At 37.4% G+C, this 19,431-nt stretch overlaps 1 protein-coding gene across 5 annotated transcripts in view; it reads left to right on the top strand.

The window, feature by feature from the left end:
• The window catches only part of PALLD (palladin, cytoskeletal associated protein), a 2,901,248-nt gene that overhangs the window by 2,463,859 nt on the left and 417,958 nt on the right, over positions 1-19,431 (top strand). The gene's annotated exons all lie outside the window — the stretch shown is intronic.

Here is a 19,431-nt window from a genome sequence, read left to right as displayed (position 1 = left end):
TCAGGCTTATAGTGTTTCAGGCTTCTGATAGGGAACTATATATATATATATATATATATATATATATATATATATACATATAGCTACTTTCATGTACTGAAAGCCCAAAATGTCGAGCTTTATTTTTGTGAGATGAAAATAATGAAATTGAAAATCCTGAACAATGTAGTTTTTCCCAGGGCAATATTTTTGTCTAGCGAAAATAACATTCAACATTCTGGGATTTTGTTATTTTCTTACTACTTTGGCCATGTGTTGATCAAGGTCAGATTACTGTCTGCATATGTTCCCAGATGTCTGGGTACTGGGTCAGCTCTTAAGGGTGTCTTACTGATAGAGTAATTAGCCTGGTTGTCAATCTTCTCAAAAGGACTGCAATGCATTTCTAGACATTGGGTTTTAATCCATGAGTTTGGAACCAGTCATTTGCCTGTGTTTGACCCTCTTTTTGAGACAAAAAAGACCTAATCCTATTTGGCCTTTTATTTCTTTACATAACCAGTGCCAATACAAAACCTGCACTAGAGATGTAACTTAAACAAGACTCGGAGGAAGAGGTCCCTAACATAGCATATTCCCAGACTATAGAATAAGCTGCCACTACAAACCAAACGAAGTATTGATTTGTCTACCTTTAAGGCTAGCCTTGATAACTGGATGGAAAGACACAAATTTACACCAGACATAATGTAAAGCCCTACTCTGTTTGGGAGGTAAGCAGTATTAAGTGCTTGACAACAGTGGAAGAATGTTTTAAGTTTGTCTGCTTAAATGTGTATATGGCTAGCATCCTGTGGTCCCCATGCTAGTTTTGTCTAATATTTTTTAAGACCTTTATTGAATTATCACTCAAGACATAGGTAAACATGCATTTATATAAAACAAAACAAACCACATTGACATATTCCCCATTACAAACATTATACATCATATGTATTCTTTTGTATAACTATCATCGGTACAACATTATATAAATTGGTCAATTTCTGCCTTCCCTCAAACCTCACTCCTCCTCCAAGTCATTATTCTTCATGCATTGTTCCTACAATTTCATTTTTTCGACGTAATTTGCTCTTACCCTTTTCTTAAGGTCCTACTTCCAGTTCCTTTAGCTTGTTACAATATAGACATTGATTTCCATTTTCTAATAATGCTTTTTTTGGCAGACACCAGAGTAAAACTTAACAAAGCCTTACTGTGTCCAGGCAATTCAAATGCTGTATCGCAGCTCAAAAAATAATTTCCTTAGTTACGTCTATTTGTTCACACAGTATTGCTGACAAAGTACTTTGTAGGAAATTTTTAAAGTCTGCCAACTCACTGCACTCCTAAAACATATGTTCCAGTTACTTCTTTCTTCCCCATCACACCTCCAATATTTGACATCTACCTAAGGAAAAATTCTCTGAAGTTTGTTTGGGGTATAAAAATACGTATGCAAACACTTCCAAGCTAAAAAATCCTAAATCTTCTAGACTTTGTTGCACAGCTGGGAGGCATGTATAAGCCCTCCCAATGTTTCCATGAGAATTGCTTATCCAATGTCTTACTAATCCTTTTTAACCTCCTCTGATTGATTCCTATAGTTATCATGCAATATTTTATATGCTGTACTAGGTATCCTTTTTAATGGCAGTTTCTGCTCTAGATTCTACTAAAAATTCTACCAGAGCAGGTCTTTCACTAAGGATTCCCGTAAGGATTCCCATATCCCTTTCTCTTTGCTTATACTCTGAAATCAAATTGCTTGCCTAGTATTGTATGTTCCTGTATTTTCTGAAGTACTGATGTAGCATGTTTATGTCCATGTCAGAGAATGTGGAACTGATATTACCGTGAAAATAAAATGCAAAGGAAATAAGGTTAAAGGTACTTCCACACCCATGGTTAATATGTATACATTTTTGAAAAAGTGTTTTAAAGTAAGTACATTAAAATATGTTTTTACATTAGCACATACTTTTTTTGACTTAACTGTTGATCTCTACACTTTAAAAAGTTAACTACGACTATCACATGACAGTGTTAAATTGGATGCATTACTTTATTGTAAATGGTCCTTTTGTCCCCCTCTTGAGGAGACATTCAGTGCAAAACTGGTAGAATTTTATGTGAACTGTGTTATGTTTTATTGGCGAATCTTGCCTTGATTGATGTCTTTTACAAATGAAAATGCCAGACTATTTTTTTTTCTACGCCCGGATGATACTGTACACTTTCATTAAGTGCTCATACTTGTTGGAGATACTGCAGCTGTGAATCATTATCAGTGTAATTCATATTTTATCCATGGTGAGGGACATTGTTTAATCACAAGTGATGAATCTTGAAGCCCCCCCCCCCACTTTGTGTAAAAATATGAACTATATTAATAACTCAGTAAGAAAAGATAATGCGAACCCTTGTATGGAGATTGAACTAAGACCTCCTGCACTCTTTGCAGTTGTCACTACTACTGGGCTAACAAGGAGTCTCTGGCTAATTAGGTGCTTCTTTCTCTGAAGAGCAGCTTTTCTTTTCAGTTGGGGAACAACCTTGAAGGTGATTTTTAAACACACAAACATTCAAAGCAATACAGACCATGAACACAGTATTGTATTAGCAAGTCAGTAGAAAAAGAAAACTCTGACCCTTGTTTGGAGATTGAAACCACAACTCGTCCCATCCTCACACATTCTATGATATTGCCACACAACTCGTCACACCCTCACACATTCTATGATATTGCCACTGCCAGTCAAACTACAAGTCTCTGGACTATTACGTTCCTGGTTTACCCCAAAAGCAGTTTTTTTCCTCATCTAGGAAACCACCATGAAGGTGATTTTTAAAACTGCTCTCGGACTTCCTGTTGGTCATACGATAGCCAAGTGTATATGCACACAGAAAGTTTATTTCTTGCTCTTTCGATGTTCTGGTTTGCTTTTTGAGTTTACATTTATCAATTACATTGGATTTTGGAAAACATTTAATATAATGTTATTGGCTAAAAGAAATGTCTTATTTGGCATGCAAAAACAAACCAAAAATGAGTTTACTATATATTTAGTTACTACTGTTGTAGCTTTCTTTTCCTTTTGTCAGATGACCTTCCAGAAGAATAACACTCTTTAATACAAGTTAGTATTGGTCTCTCATTCTATATGGGACTGTTATGTGAATTGCATAAATAACAAAAGACCCCAGAACAATGCCAACAGTGGCCAGATATACTTGAGGCAGTGGACATAGAGATATCAAAATGTTAGTTCTTAGTAGGATTAAAAAAATTAAGTATAGTTTGTTTATAAACACTATGCTTGACATTGTGCTTTACTGTGACAAAAGTGGAAGGAAGACATTCATGCATACTTCCTACTGATTCTGGGGACCAGAAGGCCAAGGGTTCTAGACCCACATTAGGTACTTGTTATTTTGTTTGTGTTCCAGGACTGATACTGTGGTTCAGTAGGATGGAAGTGCTTTCCTCCTCATTTGCTGTCCTATAAATAGGACATTAAACTGAAGTCCCAGCTGTCTGTTCTGGTCGTAATTTGGATACATATTAAAGAGTCCTCCAGCCCACATCAGTTGTTTAGCTTAGCACAACCTAAATAATTCTGCATCTGGAAACTGGAAACTGAGTAACACCCTGTTAGTGTTTCTAAGTTAAGAAAGTTGTCTGTCATCCAACAATCTCCTTTTAACTGCTTCTAAGTAGCTAGAGGTTGTTAAGTCCAACTCGTGGAGGCTAGGTCATGGCAAAAGTAACTTATTGCAATTACCATTTCCTCTGGCATCAGTATCAAAAGGATGGATCACCATGGTAAAAATCCTTGCCAATAAACAACATTTAATATGTAAATTGGATTAGAGAGAGAGTGAAACAGTGGAACAAACCCAACTGTCTGTAACTTTATTTTAAAATCCAGCTCATATATGTAGCAAATTTCAGTTTTTGACAAAGATAATGTCTAGGTTTTGGCATAGTCTACAACAAAATATGAAGCGGCTGTATAAACTTTTATACACGAGAGAAGTAGTCATATAAGGCTGAAGTATATTGTGCCATGTCACAAAATTCCATATACTGCCACAGCATATCTTAAATTAGATAGCAATGCATAAAATAGCAGCAAATGTCAGAGACGTCTCAGGGATGCCATCAGAGACACAGAGCTCATGTTCAGAACATTGTGACATGCTATGTGTAGTAAATCAAATACATTTTCCTGTGAGATGTTGCACTCTATTGTAAAAGCGTTGGAATGTTGCTTCAAATGTTAAATAAAAATCTGTAGAAAGAGCATTCAGACAATGGTTTAAAATGTGTTACTTGAGTGCATTTTTCTTCTATATTCTCTCATGCAGGGGATTGTGTCACTTGCATATTCCTTCTTAATTATAATCACCCCAAAGTCACTGCACCTTGTAAGAAAGATGCCTTTTCCATGTAGCAACCACATCCAATGAAAGCAGTATTCAACTAAGTGTGCATTAGCAAAGCCTTGGTATTCACAAAACTGCATGAATACTGTTGAAAAACTGAGATGAAATGAAAAAACGTGTTGTCTGTACTAAAGCTGCAGCAATATTAAAAATTAACAAAGTCAAGTTTTTGTACACTAGGTGTTTGCTTTCAGTGTTGAAGGAACTGGATGCTAGGGAGTTAAATGTTTTTAACAATTTAGAATTTAATTGTTTAATTAGTTTGTTCTAATTGATATATAAATGCTATTGGGGTTGTTTTACACTGACTCTGATGAAGCCCAACTGTGGGTGAAAGCGCTTAGTCAGTTTGGTTGTTCTAATAAAGCTGATGTTCTTTCCTGCCAACGGATCTGGTTTTGTTACAAGTTTTGAGTTTTACTTTTTGTCTTACATTTATATGTATTTGCTTAAGAACGCAACTGAACTCCATAAATAGCAAAATATTGTATGTATTAAAGAAGTAAAATATATATGTGGAGAAATATTTTTATTAAAATAATATTTAATAGCAAGGGAGATGTATTCTAGATATGTAACATTAACATTTCTAGGAAAATACAGCCATATTAGCGATATGCTAAAATTTACATATAACTTTTAGAATTTTCATAAATGAAAGGTAAAGAGAAAATTAGTAAAATGTAGTCCCTTAAATTTAATAATGACAGTAATACAGAAGTTACTGTTTATTGTAAACATATTACCCTTTGTCACACTAACATGATTCAGGTACCTAATGACCTTGATGAAGGTATTGTTTCTTGTATAAGGACAGAAATCTGCAGTAGATTGTAATAAAAGTTTTCATTTTACTTCCTCCTTTTTCACATCAATATTAAAGTTTTTTTTTTTGCCCCACTAGCTTGATCACCTAGACCCTTATGCGTTACTGACCTGTTTGCCAAACCCCTTCTGCCAGCCTTATACCCCATATCACTGTATGTATGTGGGGGGAGTATGCCCCCTTTCCGGGAGGAATAAGGTTTTTGGCAGCCATACTTATTGCTAGTGGATTGGGAAGCAAGCGTCGTGCAGCAGCCATGTTTTGTTAAAATTTTTGCCTCCGGGCTATTCCTCCATATAAATATACAATGACTGCAGATGCTAGCAGTACTGATGTCTCTAAGTTGTAGTCACTTTCTTACAGAGTGTGGCGCATATGCAGGCCCAGCTAACACTTGTATGCTCCTGAGGCTGGCCTTCTACTCTTTACCAAAAGATAATCCGGCATTGGAAATTCTTGCCTCTGTTTCCTTAAATATGACAGTTCTCTAGGCTACTCATTCCTGTTGTGAGGCTAGATCTTCAGGTGGTGTGACTAGCATGTACAACTTAAACCCCAGACCTCTGCTTCATTGTCAGTTCCTAGTCCTCTGCATCATAATCAGACTTACAGCCTCTCTGCCAATGGAGCCAGCATAAATGTGACACAACCTGCAAACAAATGCAAATGTGTAATCTATGATGAGCATTTGTAAGCTGATATGCAAAACTAGAGAAAGCTAGGATTAGTAGCTGTAAAGGCTTATGTCAACTGTATGGGATTGAGGTTTATAAGCTATTGTCAGAAAGTTACTGTTGTCTTTAGTCCCTCTCACTACCCATAGCTACATCCTGCAGTGGTGTAATTTACCTCCATAGGACATGCCTTTGCAATTTTTCATACCATGAGTTCTGTCTCTCTAGGTGAAAGTGCCTTACAGCTTGCAGGAGGTATACATTTCTTGGTGCCTGGGAGAAGAGCAGCTGTGGAGATCATCATACTGCATGTGATTCAGTAAATGCTGTGGGTGCAGGTGGGAGCACTGCACCCCTTATGATGTTTTGTACCCCTGTACATTGCTGCACATTGTAAGCCATAAACTATGAATAGTACTGCCCAACTCCCAAGGTGACAACATCCTTAAAACTTACCCATGTGCCTAGTTTGGCCTTCCAGTGTTATCCTCTCTGCAGTCTGTACTGGGCAACATTAGCAGCCAACAAGTCCACCACATCACCCAACCCTCCTGCCCTGTCTAGAGGTAAGCAGGTGGAGTCTTGTCATTCATCTTCTTCCCTTGCCAGCTCCAACAGGCACCTGAACTGCTGGTTTTACTAGGATCACCTGGGACATAGACAGGACTTTATCTGTCTACACCAACAAAGCTATGCAAATTACAACAACACGAGTATCTACAGAAAGTGCAAGTCATAGTCAGTCACACTCATACAGCTAATAAGGCAGACATCAAGACTAGTACTAGATGTAGATTCAGAAATGTTAAAGACCATCTCCTTAATGAGAATGAAGTAACTCTTTAAATAGTGATACACTTCCTTAGAACTATTTTGCTGGGTATGACTGGTTTTGTTATAGCATCATTGGAAAGCTTAGTAAAACTATACACAGCACTGCAGTAAGTGGTAGAATCCACTAAGATACTCCAGGCAGAGAAAACAATGTGGTTTTGATTTTTTATCTGTTCAGCTCCAAGTTCCAGTAAATGCAGCCAAAAAAAAAAAACTGAGTACAGGACTGAAAAAGCTTCATTGGAGCAGAGCACAACTCACTATTTATTTTGGCAGAGATGTGCTGCTTTGCAAAAGAGAGGTGCTTGCACATACTGCAGTGCACTAAATCCCATTAAATGCCAATAATGCTTTGGGAATCTCTCGGGATTGCCCATCTTAATGAACTCTGCCATGCTAATCTCTGGCATGCACATAGTTTAGGTATCTACAAAAAAACAGAGATGGACACAAAGACAAGAACATTGCTCACACATGCAAACCCTGCATAGAACTATTTACCCAAGCAGCTATCAGAGTAGGGGAAGATGAGTACAGCACAACCACTGTAGTCTCTACAGCTCTGCTCTGTTCACTTTGTTTGCCCATATAGTCTCATAGACAGCAGTGACAGTAGCTGTGTACACTTACATACTTTCTACACTGCTGTACTGGGTTCTTAGGTGGTACAACCATGTTTGAATCACTGTATTATACAAAATCATATGCAAACAACTGATGTTGGGTGTACATGAGCATATTTGCATAGGCTGTTCCTGTAGATTTCCACATCAGCTTATGGTTCTGAAAAGCCTTGCTGCTCAGTTGTGCATAGCTGTACTACAGAACACAGAGAGTTGTATGAATCGCAACCCTATTATGAGGTAGGCCAAGCCTTGCTGCATAGCCTGGAGTGCTGCACACGGCTTTGTGAATCCTGATATCTTCCACAGGACTGTGTTAACCATGTAGGTGGACTAATCCTTTTTAGTCATGGTCTGAGTTACAGACTCAAAGGTCACGGCAACAGTTATATGCATGTAGAGGAAAAAGAGTCAATCCAACTAAACAGCAGGTCTGTGGAAGCTGGAGGAAACTAGAACAGAGGAATTATATGCAATATTTGAATAACACACAAACTGCATTGAGACAGCAACTGCAGTTCAATAACAAACCCTGTGCAGCTTCAAGGCAGCGGTACTAAGTATATTCCAACTTGATGGCCAGCACACCGAGCAAGAATGCAGATCAGAGATCACGTGAAAAGAGAAAAAAGTGCAATTCATCCTCATGCACTCATCTCTAGATGTATACATACTCACCCTCTACTTTTCTTACATGTCCAAAATCTGGAACTCCCTGCCTACATCTATAACCCTTGAATCTTCCCTACCTAAATTTAAAAGGTCTATCAAAAGTCACCTAAACAACAAATGGCTTTGTCCCTGCTCCACACCAGACTAACTCCAGTCCCACTCCTATACTAATGCAACTCTTGCCTTAATACATAGTCTCTTGACTCACCTGCATAAACTTGTACTCCACAACAAAAGAATAAGAGTATATTTCTGTTAGTTTACTTGCTTTATTTTTGTTTATGTCTATTGATAACTGTACCTGTCTATAGCATGACACTTAATATGTGTTCTCAACTAGATTCTCTTAGTGGACCTAGTTGAAATATGTTTTTAAGCATTGTCTGTATGTCTTGTAAATTGTCTGTATGTCTTGTAAATTGTCTCTTTGGAGCTTTTCGCTCCGGGCCTCCACTGAAAATGGACATGTATCCAGATGGACTATCCCGGTTAACAAATGTAAAATAAAATAAATAAATAAATAAAAATAAATGCTCATAAACACACAGGCTCATGCACACTGCACAAAGAGCAGAATAAGAAAATGTAAGTAGAAGGCTTTGTATTTATTGTTGTGCAACAGTAGTTGTCTGAAGCTTTTTACTGTAATGTAATGCTGCTGTTTAAGCAGCCATTAACAATGGCACCAGCAGAATACAATGGTGTTTCAGAGCTGTTCTCTAGTCTCTCAGACTGCTAGTGCAGACTAGGTTCAAACTGTCAGATTTACGTTTGTTTACTGTATCTGTATGTATGTCAACAGTTTTCTAATGTGACCTTCATATAAATAAATATTTGCACATACTTTTGGTCAATTTAAGGACTATGTTTATTTAGAAGTTATGCAAAAATGCATTCTTGTACAGGGCACTAAAGCAAACGAGCACAGGAAAAACTCAGTATAACAGGATGGGTCATTGCCATTTGAGCCGAACTAGCTCCGTTGAAACAATGTATTTTGCAATTGGTTACTTTTTCTGTTTTCAAACTGTGCCATAGTAAATGCTGTGGTGCTATCTTCCGTATCTCCATTGTATGGGATTCTGAAGTAACACTTACACTAGTCGTGCCTGCAGTAGATGTGTCATCAGCGTCATGCATCAGAAAAGGCACTCGTGTTTGCAGATGTTTCTTGTATTCAAAAAGTGTGCAATGAGAGGTGAACAGCAGCACAACTGCAGCTGCTCTGTCACAAAAGTTCCATCTGCAGTTAAATTCAGACATACAAAGAAGGGAGGCAAATAGCCAATTAAAACTGAATGCATCAGAAAGTGCACTGCCATAAAATGCTGTCTTAACCCGCTAGGGTATACTGCAAAAAAACAATATCTCTTCTCTGCAGATATAAAGGGCAGGCAAGAAAAAGGTCAGCATACATTTCTTTTGTTTTGGCAGCCTGATTTAATATTAAATATTTAAAAATAACTTCTAAGCTTGCTGCTTACTTTCTTTCTGATGAAGGGTTTGTCAGACAACATGGTATACAAAGGCAAACTTTATTTATGCTTTCTGTCCCTGTGTTACATAACCTATGTCTTCAGATATACTTTGCAGTACAATAAATAAAGCTACAGTGTCTTTCACAAGAGGTAGATTAACTTCACTCTGATTGAGATATGATCCTAAAATAACTTGCAGTGGTATTCCTGGTATGATTTTCATTAAAACTCTGTTGTATATACACATTCCCTCAGCTGACTGAACAGAACCAACAGTCTGCATGTTCTCACACTGAAAATGAGATAATTGCAAACTTGTGATTGTATGGTAGTCACGTAGATACTGCTGGGCTTCAGGACATTTTTCAGACTGAGACACTGTCATATCTTACCTCTCTGTGTTTAATTTCCATTTACAGATTCCATGTCATGAAACTATATATATATATATATATATATATATAGAGAGAGAGAGAGAGAGCCTGTGTGAGAGAGAGATAGGGTGTGAAGAGAAATGGAGAGTTAGGGAATAGTGAATATAAGATTAGGTATCATAGGCCTGTGTTTAATAACTGCATTACAGTATGTGTACATGTGTGTATGGGGAAGGGTTGAGTCAGGAGGAATAGTGAATATAAGATTAGGAGTCATAAGCCTGTGTTTAATAACTGCATTACAGTATGTGTACATGTGTGTATGGGGAAGGGTTGAGTCAGGAGGAATAGTGAATATAAGATTAGGAATCATAGGCCTGTGTTTAATAACTGCATTACAGTATGTGTACATGTGTGTATGGGGAAGGGTTGAGTCAGGAGGAATAGTGAATATAAGATTAGGAGTCATAAGCCTGTGTTTAATAACTGTATTACAGTATGTGTACATGTGTGTATGGGGAAGGGTTGACTCAGGAGGAATAGTGAATATAAGATTAGGAGTCATAAGCATGTGTTTAATAACTGCATTACAGTATGTGTACATGTTTGTATGGGGAAGGGTTGACTCAGGAGGAATAGTGAATATAAGATTAGGAATCATAGGCCTGTGTTTAATAACTGTATTACAGTATGTGTACATGTGTGTATGGGGAAGGGTTGAATCAGGATGAATAGTGAATATAAGATTAGGAGTCATAAGCATGTGTTTAATAACTGCATTACAGTATGTGTACATGTGTGTATTGGGAAGGGTTGACTCAGGAGGAATAGAAGAATAGTCAGTATAAAAGTGCAAGCCATTGTTCCTTGTTTAGTAACCGTGTTATAGTACAAGTATATCTACGTATGTATGGGAAGAAGCTGGGAGAGTTACAGAATGGCCATTGTAAGAGTGGGAACCATAGGCCCATTTTTAATAGATGTATGTGTACGTGTGTGTGTGTGGGGTGGGGAGAATCAGAGTAGTTAAAATATTCACTATAGGAAGTGGAGTCATAGGTCTGTGTTTAATAACTATGTTAAAGTATATGTATGTATCTGTATGGTGATTTGAGAATAAGGGGAGTTATTAAATAGTCACTATATGAGTTGGACTATAAGCCTGTGTTTAATAACCATGTTACAGTATGTGCATATGTATTTATAGGGATCAAGAGGAATTCCTAAATAGTCATTAAAAGTACTATTTTACCTAACCCCATATTTTTAAGCCAGCAGACTGTCAGCTCTAAAAAAGTCAAACATGTCAAACAGCAAAATTAATGATCTCAGAGTGTTCATCCCTCAATTGATCCTTTCATTCGTTCATTTGTTCATTCATTCATCAATATTCACATTATCCTATTCATGAACATGGGAAGTCAGGACTTTTCCTCAGCAAGGACTGGGTGTAAGGTAGAGAACTAGGCATGGATAGCATTCCATTCCATTCCTTGTCACACGTATACACACACACACACACACACACACACACACACACACACACACACACACACACACACACAGACATACACGCACACACATTCTTCACACTGAGTAATTTGTAGAATTACCAGTTCACTAATTGGCATGTCTTTCAGATGTGAGAGGAAACCAGAAACCCTAGCAAAAACCGATGCAGACACAGACTGCATATTCAAACTCATTCACAGAAGACACAGGATCCAGAACCAAATTTCAAAACTAACCACTGTGAGGCTGCAATGGTAATTACTACATCGTGTGAAGTTTTGCTTGTTCTCCATCCCTGTGTCTGTGTGGGTTTTATGTGGGTACTCCAGTTTCCTCCTACCTCCCAAAGCCATGCTGTGTGGTTGACCCTATGTACGCTATATTTACTCTCATTGTTTTGACTCAGGTCATGGTTGAAAAGGGTCTGAGAAGGTACAGTTCATGTAAGTGTTTAACATCTAAAAACAGTTAAAAACATTCTGCCATCCTTCTTCAACTATGTTTTTTTTAATTACTTGTCTGTGTTTATTTGCCCAGTAGCATAGTATGGTGGAATAAACAAAAACATTATAAGTGATATACAGTCTGTAGGCCCAGGTTTCATTCTAACCACCTCCACCTTTAAACTGTGTGACTGAGTAGGTCACATAACCTGACTAAGATCCCATTACCATCCATGAACATAGTATGGCTGTTGGAGCCCACTCTACAAAACAAAAGCTATTGAAACACATTTTCAGAGTTTTCATTGTCTATGAAAGCATTATAGTCCAAAAATGGCCAGCAATCTGTCCATGTCTGTCCATGTATCTGCCTGTGTATATTTGTACATAGCTATGTATTTTAAAAGCACTGCTCACGTCTGTCCATGTATCTGCCTGTGTATATCTGTACATACAGTAGATTTGTATTTTAAAAGCACTGCCCACATCTGTCCATGTATCTGCCTGTGTATGTTTGTACATAGCTATGTATTTTAAAAGCACTGCCCAGATCTGTCCATGTATCTGCCTGTGTATGTTTATACATAGCTATGTATTTTAAAAGCACTTCCCACGTCTGTCCATGTATTTGCCTGTGTATATTTGTACATAGCTATGTATTTTAAAAGCACTGCCCACGTCTATCCATGTTTCTGCCTGTGTATGTTTCTACATAGCTATGTATTTTAAAAACACTGCTCACGTCTGTCCATGTATCTACCTGTGTATATTTGTACATAGCTATGTATTTTAAAAGCAACATTCTCCTAATGGTAATTAACTGCATGACTGTATAATGGGTCTGCTGATGCTTTGTAGCAGGTGGGAGTTATGGAAGGAGAAATGAGCCAGCTTCAGTTACAGCAGTTAGCGTGCAGGTATTAACTCATGTGGAAAGTTGTGAAAGTTAGGATCATAGCAACAGAGGAATAATACAGAACTAATCATAGGGACTATAATACGTGTAGCCACATATACCTTTAAGAATACAAACATTAAAGTTCTTTGAGTTTTCAGTTAAGACCTGACCACCGAAAAAGAAAAGACATGCCTAATAAACTGCACTTTCAGTGGTCCTGTAATAATTTTTTTTGTTTGATTTAAATGTTTCTCCTCATAATGTAAATGTCACTCCTAATGCAGAAATCACCATTATTGACATTCGCTTGTCTTTTCTTTTAAATTATATAATTATTTGTCTGTTTTTTTATTGTGAATAGTATAACTGTAATCCAGGTCAATGGAGCTGTGAGTAAACTCCAGTACAAGAACTGCAGTAGATCATTCCAGTGGTTGTGAACATTAAAGTAATTGCCAGTAGTAAATACAGAGTTAACTAAGTTTCTTAATATCCAATTACATGGTACATACATAAATACTTAAAACTGCATGCATCCCATAGATAGCAGGGAGAAGATAGCATGGGAATTTCTGTGCTTCTCCCATGATGATAAAATGATCAATTTAACTATCAGGTATTGTATTTATATATATATATATATATATATATATATATATATATATATATATATATATACACACATAGTTTAGGTAAATATTGTTTTCTGCAAAGAGTTATTCATTGCAGTTATAAATATCCATGTGTATGGTTTAAAATGTATAAAGTGCCCCCCACACCCCCCTAACTATATATACTAACCTCAGGATCGCACTACAGTGGGGAAAAGGGCATAGAACTTTTACTTTAATGTGTCAGTGTTATGAGTGTCAGTCATATTAGTTTTCAGTCTTTTGAACTTTCAGTGTTTTGCTCTCAGTCAAATGAATTTCAGTCAAATGAAATGTAGGTCATATGAAGTAGACCCATATATATATATATATATATATATATATATATATATATATATATATACATACATACACGGTGCTTGTATTTCATGTTTAATCTTTTGTAAATGTTTTAAACCACAATAGACTGGGAGACTTCAGTTTTAGATTTATGGGTTAACATAACTTTTTTAATGTTATTGCTCTTCCACCTTCTCCTTGGAATTAATGTACCTGGGCATCATCTACCCAGTATTGGCACAGAGAATAAAGTGTGAAGTTCTTCTAAAAACTGCAAAAGCATAACTACTCAAGTTCCTATTCTGGAATTTTTGAAAACAGGTCTAACCGCTATCTGGCATGCCATGGAAAATTTTAATAACTTTTGTGTGGTTGAATCTGCTCTTGGGAATTTAACAAAAAGATCTAAATTAACTGACCATAAAATAATGTTTGTGGATGATCACTACAATAAAAAGGAGCCCATGTTACAAGAAGATATATTCACAGATAAACTCTTTAAGAAAAGGTTCTAAATATGGATCATCGATATAAACCATGTAGCGTAATCATATGAGGTTTGTCACACACTGATCAAGTCTGTACAAGACATTTGCTGTCTTATATCTCAAATTTGCCATCCATAAGATCTTATTGTATTTCTTTTTTTCTGGGCATTATGCATTTCATTTATATAACATCTTTCCAGGTACTCTGCCAACAGCATGGATAGGATTACTGGTGTCCCCTAATTATATGTTTCATTGAGCCTAATCTGTCTACTGTGAGATAATTTGGTGCCCTTCTCACATTATATGCACCGCCTTAGACTTCTTGATCTCAAAACACGTTATTTCTCGACATTGTCTGCATTGAATTTAAGATGCCATACTGCAGAACGTGCACTGTTTCACTTTAGACATTATTTCAGAGCACTGGCTTTGCCATAGATTTTAATGTCATCCTCAGCACTACACTTTCCCAGTTTCAGATACTGCCTTCTACCCTTGATGATGACATGAAACAGAATGAGCTCCAGGCCCTTGACCTGTTCACTGTGGCACTCCAGTGGTAATCCCCATTCTGTTGGCTGAAATGTATATTACAGGACAGCAACATTTGACTGAAATAAGTTTAACATAGTCTTATCTCTTTTTATTCAGTCAGACCCATGCTCTGTGCAATACTCTGTTTCTCATTCCAGTGTAACAGACATGTTTATACTTCTTATTTATTTATTTTTTTGTAACCAGATTAAAGGTCCTTGCTGAATTAGAACAAGAATATATTCATTTTTCTGTACTAAAACCTAAATATTTTTTTTTGCCAAATCAACGAACCTAGATTTATTAGAAAAGAACTTGTGTTATGAATTTGCATTGCTCAAGGTCTAGTGTAATGATATATTGTTAGACATTTGCAGTCTTCCTTAACTAGTGACTTCATTTTACATATTCCTGAGTCTGGACTGATTACTGGTCTGCATATTTCAGTTACATTGTTTTCTTTTCTATTCGTAAGAAGGCCACATCTGCCCTCTTCCAACCCAACTCCTGTACTCAAGTCATTTGTACTTCCTTCCTTTATTTCCTTTGTGTCCTACAATGCACTCCATTGATCCACTCTTCCTTATTGTGGTACGGCTCTACTGATTCGGTTTGGGCTCTCCTGTCTGAATATCATTTGATGTCTGCTTTCTTGAAGGTCTGTTCATATTGTTGAGCTGTGATCCCTTAGAAATTTGAGACAAAGGCATACACAGCTGTTCACTAAAATTTGCCACCCTAACTTTGAATAATTTTTTATTCATTTGAAGTGTATTGTCTCAGATCAATTCATGCTGTTTTTTTTTTTGATGAAGTTGCCAGACCGAAGAAAACAAATGGGTAGGACTAAGACAACGATAAATGCAAAGGAACAATACCTCCTGTTCCCTGCTCTTCTGACCCAACCATTGCAACCTGTTGGCTTTATTAATCCAATTTATCAACTAAAGTTACTAATAAGGATTCCTATGGCTTTTTATCTTGAAGCTATGCCTGTCTTATTCCCAGCAGTAGAGCAAGCCATAAATACTTTGGTCAATTCTACAAAGATTTGGTAGTGAACAGAACAGAATACTGCAGATGTAGTAGCATATCTGAAGACCGCTTCAAGAAAAAATGATATTTAGTAATTTATTAATTTCATCAGTTTGCTATTTGGTAACCAGGTAGGTGGATCAGTTCAGAGATTTTCTTCAGCCATGACCCGGGCTCAGAGGCAATAAACAGTTCAAGCAAGCTTAAGTTATGCACTTCAGATATGACTGATTGTTAGGTTTAAATATATATATATATATATATATATATATATATATATATATATATATATATATATATATATATACACACACACACACACACATTTGTGGATCTACAACTAATAATCAATCCACACAAATGTCGATGTGGTTAATGTTGACACATATCAGCAAAAAAATGTTGACACGCTTATGTGCATGCCTGAGGCTAATTCTTGGAACACGCAAATCAAAAAAAGACTGTTTTCTGTAGGGGACCACACCCTCTACTAATTATATATACTAACTACAAGATCACACGAACCCTGGAGAAACAGCATATTCCTCTTCCACAGGGATCATCATTTATCACATAACTGTTGACCAAAGAAAGCTCACCATAAACGGATTGATCATAGCCATGACTAACCAAGTTAATAATCTAATAGTAACAATATATATTATGTAAGTATATATATATATATATATATATATATAGAGAGAGAGAGAGAGAGAGTTACTAAGCTTTTAATTAAACATTTAGAGTAGTGAGCGTTATGAATGCTGGCATAAGCAGCTGAATATTGCTTTGATAGCAGTATGCCAACATTACCTTGTGAGAGGTCATTGTACAGAGGAGAGTGGGAATTGTCCCTTTACCTCCTGTTGTGTAATCTCAGATTTGGTATACATGAATTGCAGTAGGTGCTCGAAAAGGACAGCTCAGATGGTTAAAAGATCTGCATCAGAAAACCAAGAAAACCAAACACCTTTTAGTTTTTAGTATATTAATATCCTTCAGAGCTATGGGAACAAGCATTTCTGCACTTTCAAGCACCCCTTTCATTTTTTACTTGTACTTATTATATATTAAACCTCTGTGCAGGTTTCAAGGGTGGAGTAGCTTAGGAACCAAACGTTTCCTAAAGTGCACAAATTCTAGACTACCAGGGTAAGGTAGAGAAGAAAGTAGACTCACTGTTTTATTTTTACACCACAGCCATTGACCTCTGCACCCTATTGATCCATTCATAGGCTATGAGGTGAGCAAAATGAGAGCTGTAGAACACGGTCTTCATCCAACAGGGATTAGGAGATTTTTGGTATGCTCCTAACAATCTTCCGTTGACTGGACATCATGGTGTAGCGCCTATTCTTTTGGAACATGTATGAATATGTTCTTCCACAATCCCATGATTCCCCTCTAGAGTGTACGCATGATCATGGGAGGACTTGCATTGCCCAGCATTCCTAGCTGCAAGTGCTGCAGTCCAGGGCCTTCTGCCAGGTTGAGTCCTTGTAACTTGACTCTGACAATGCCCACTCCCAGATACACACACACACAGACACACACACACACACACACACACACACACACACACACACACACACACACACACACACACACACACACACACACACACACACACACACACACACACACACACACACACACACACACATATACACACACACACACACACACACACACACACACACATACATAAACACACTTTTGAAATGCCAGCATCACTCCCTTCTCATCCTGCCTGGCTTCTTCATAGTTCAGGCTGCTGGTCAGTGATTTGCTTTCACAGTGTTGCCAGGGCTTAAACCGTTATGACACAGATTCAACACATGTTCATTGAATGATTCACCTGACTTGAAAAATTCCACACTGACCCAAATACATATATTTCTGGTATGGATCATGGACCAAAGCCAGGGGCTTGCAGTTGTATTCCCTGTACATATGCTGTGTTTGTCATCATTATCAAACCATGAAGAAGCAAATGACCTTTTATGGACACCAGGAGGGATGTGCCACATGTGGGCAGTGTTGTGTCAGACTGTGGAGGCTTGCTTCTCTTTTCTGGTAAATGTCATTTCCAAAGAGATAAAATCTGTAAATAGCATCACCAGGTTTCAGAACAACATGCCAACCATTTGTTTTATATTACTTTGAAAATATGCCTCAGTCATGATATCTGAAAATGTCACTCCATGGTCTGTAAGGAAACATTGCACACTACACAAAAGGAAAAAGAAAATGCTTGTGTATAACAAACCTTCCTGTGCACCGAATGGTGCCTCTAACCCTGTAGCATAATGCAGCTCATTGAGAAATTAATGGAACCTTTGCTTGTTCAAAGCAAGGCATTTAGTTTGAAGAAAGTTTCCCTTAAAAGGAAGAATGATGTAAGTGCCGGCAGAGCCCTGACAGTCTTTCCACATTCATGTTGTTTATATAAACTACATACCATAGCAAATGACCTTGCAAAACTGAAGCAGCTGCTATATTTAACCAACTTCATGTAGTAATAATAGTAACTTTTTTATTGACTCAGAGTGGGGAAGAATTATGTTTGGAAAGAATGGAGCCTGAATTCTACTGCATGCAGTTGGGTTTCACAGCATCCCCAGCGCAGAGTACAGGGCTGCTTTTGCATTGCGGTTAGTAGCAAAGTCACACATTGGTTGTAACGTGAGCTCTTAAAAGCTAATGGAAGGTTTCTAACTAACTGAATAATAATAATCAGGTGGTCCACAGGTTAGTCATAAGCTAGTTATTCTCGTGGGTCATTTAAGTCTAGCCATTTTCTCTGTGAAAAGTGAGAATCAAGCCCTGTACCTTATGTTTATTAGGTAAACACCTTAACTGTTACACCCCCCAGGAAAACAGTGTCCTAGTTCATCATTTCCTACATTGGTGATTATGATGTAAATGTTTTATTGTCCTACATTTTGCATTCAGTATGTTATAATGAAGATGCCACCAGCAAGGTTTCCTGCCATTGCAAACAATGTACTAGAGCTGGCATTTAGAAACTCTCTTCAGGGAACATAAGCAGAATTATTATACAATTAACAGCTGGTGTGTGATGTGCAGAAGCTGTGATGCTCAGTAAGCATATATAACACATCATACTACAATATGCAGAGATACTGGGCCAGAGCAAGTCGTCCATAGCATTAAACAAGCTCATCTGTGCACTGGGAGCAAATATCAGTGTAGAGAGAAAAGTTCCCACCAATGACAGATTCCATTGGTTTACATAGATTAAGGCATTTCAATATGTTCATTGATGTTCTCTGCTCAGTAAGAGACTGCACTTATCCTCTGATCAGTAAAAAACTGCACTTATCCTCTGGTCAGTAAGAGACTGCACTTATCCCCTGGTCAGTAAAAGGCTGCACTTATCCTCTGGTCATTAAGAGACTGCACTTATCCCCTGGTCAGTAAAAGGCTGCACTTATCCTCTGGTCATTAAGAGACTGCACTTGTCCTTTGGTCAGTAAAAGGCTGCACTTATCCTCTGGTTAGTAAAATGCACTTATCCTCTGGTCAGTAAGAGACTGCACTTATCCTCTGGTCAGTAAAACACTGCACTTATCCTCTGGTCAGTAAGAGACTGCACTTATCCTCTGGTCAGTGAAACACTGCACTTATCCTCTGGT

The sequence above is a fragment of the Protopterus annectens genome, chromosome 2.part1, assembly GCF_019279795.1.
Source record: "Protopterus annectens isolate FY-2018-M chromosome 2.part1, PAN1.0, whole genome shotgun sequence".
In the NCBI taxonomy this organism is placed as follows: Eukaryota; Metazoa; Chordata; order Ceratodontiformes; family Protopteridae; genus Protopterus; species Protopterus annectens.
This window is presented reverse-complemented; position numbering and strand designations above follow the sequence as displayed.